The sequence below is a fragment of the Rousettus aegyptiacus genome, unplaced genomic scaffold (assembly GCF_014176215.1).
Source record: "Rousettus aegyptiacus isolate mRouAeg1 unplaced genomic scaffold, mRouAeg1.p scaffold_m13_p_9, whole genome shotgun sequence".
Classification (NCBI taxonomy): domain Eukaryota; kingdom Metazoa; phylum Chordata; class Mammalia; order Chiroptera; family Pteropodidae; genus Rousettus; species Rousettus aegyptiacus.
The window spans coordinates 85694476-85696843 of record NW_023416312.1 but is presented as its reverse complement, the minus strand read 5'-3'; the positions used below and the strand labels follow the sequence as shown (position 1 = coordinate 85696843).

The 2368-nt window shown below is 36.0% G+C and overlaps 1 pseudogene; it reads right to left on the bottom strand.

Annotated features, from left to right (window-relative positions):
- Positions 1–908: 908 nt before the first annotated feature.
- Positions 909–1027, bottom strand: LOC118607899 (annotated as a pseudogene).
- Positions 1028–2368: the final 1341 nt, after the last annotated feature.

Sequence of the window (2368 nt, the reverse complement as noted above, 5' to 3'; positions counted from 1 at the left end):
CAAGAATATAATAATAATTTAAGGAGCCTATGTGACAAAATTAAAGGTAACAACATCCATGTCATAGGGGTACCTGACAGGGGTAGAACAAGAAGTTGAATATGTATTTGAAGAAATAATGATGGAAAATTTCCCTTACCTGGTGAAGGAAATAGATATACAACCCCAGGAAACTCAGAGTCCCAAAAAGATAAACCCAAAGAGGCCCACGTCAAGATATATCTATTTAAAATGCCTAAGGTTTAATACAGCAAGAGAAAAGCAGTTAATTACCTACAAGGAAGCACCTATAAGAATGGCAGCTGATTTCTAAAAATAAACTTTCCAGGACAGAAGGACTTGGCACAAAATATTCAAAGTGATGAAAACTCAGGATCTACAACCAAAAATGCTTTATCCAGCAAAGCTATCATTTAGCGTCAAAGGACAGATAAGGAGCTTCCCAGAGTGTGTGTGTGTGGGGGGGGGAAGCTAAAGGAATCCATCAACACCAAGCCAATATTACAGAAAATATTGGAGGGACTTCTTTAAGAAGAAAAAGCATGTATCTAAAACATAAATATAGAATGGTAGTAATGTCATACTTATCAACGAGTATCTCAAATGGAAGAGAATTAAGTTCTCCAACCAAAAGATAGGGTGGCTAAATGGATAAGAAAACAAGACCCCTACGCATACTGCCTACAAGAGACTCACTTCAGATTAAAAGACACATATAGACTAAAAGGAAGGGGATGGAAAAAGTTATTGCCTTGATAGACCTAAAGGATATTTTACTGAATGAGGTAAGTCAGATAGAGAAAGAAATACCACATGATTTCACCTATATGTGGAATCTAAAGAACAAAATAAAGGACAGCAACAACCACAAAAATGGAAACATTTATAGATACAGAGATTATTTTTTATGCCTACAGCACCTAGTTTTCCTAGGTGGTCTCCTATCCAAGTACTAACCAGGCCTGACCCTGCTTAGCTTTTGAGATCAGACAGGAAAAGGCATGTTCAGGGTAGCTTGGCTGTAGACTACAGGGACTATTTTAAAGGCTACTAGATGAGAGGAGGTTAAGGGGTGGTGATAAAGGGCAAAGGGAATAAGAAATACAAATGGATAGTTACAAAATAGTCATGGAGATACAAAGTGTAGCATAAGAAAAATAGCCAACAATGTTGTCATAGATATGTAAGGGGCAATAGGGGTACTAGATTTAGTTGGGTGGTCACTTTTTGAGTTATATAGATCTCTAATCACTATACTGTACAACTGAAATGAATATATAATTGTATGCCAACTATAAGTAAAAAATAACTCATTTGATTGTACAATGTAAATATGAACAAGTAATTGTCTCTTATATTTCAATAAAGCTGTAAAAAATATTTTCAAAAGACTGGGATTAACAGCAGATAAATAAACACAAAGAGTAATATGAAACTAGATCATTGTACTTTACAATACAGTATAATGTTTGATTTTCAGAACCCCATCTTATCCTTGGTTCTCATCTATTTCCACAAGGTGAGTACCATCTTAGTAACTCGCATTGCATGAACTCTTTGATGTCTGCACCCGAGCGTTAGACTTAGAGAAAGGGAAGCGGTTCCTTTCCTTGCATATCTAAGATCTGCCTTCTTAGTTTTATATTCTTATATTTTTGCTCAGATTATTGATTATCTGGAATAACCACTTTTCCAGGGAGACTACATCCACACTTTGCCCATAGGAGTATGGCCTTTCCCTACAGCCATAATATGACTACAATATTAGAAAATAACACAATGGTATCAGCATTTATATGAAAACATCCAAAATAAGGGAGACTCTGTTATATCCTCTAATGTTTTTGTAACTTTCTCTATATTGGTAATAACATCTCTTGTCATGTTTATTCTTACATTCTTTATGTTTTCTATCATAATTTATTTAATATCTATACTTTATTCCTTGTTCATATATTACTGAATTGATCAGAAATGCTAAAACAGTATTTAAAATAAAATGACAGAAAAATTTTTCTTTGTATTACAATACCTAATTTTGTTCACAATGCTGGGATGCTGTTTAAAATGCTCTCTAGGGAGATTTGATTGGAGGGTACTTGGTTTGCAGCTGAGATCTGCCGGCATGCATTTCTGAAGGTTTCCTGGGCAGGATTCCCAGCTGCTGCCTCAGCCACGGTGTGAACACATGATTAGAAGAAAATTTCTCCTTGCTTCAGTTCTTGCTCTCCAGAATTCAAGTTTTATATATCCTTCATGTCAAAATTGCTTCTCGCAGATAATACTAGTCTCCAAAAGGCTGAGCAGCCTGCGCCAGGAAGCTTTCCATGGGCATTCCGGCATTACCGAGTAGCTGCTGTGAGCCAGC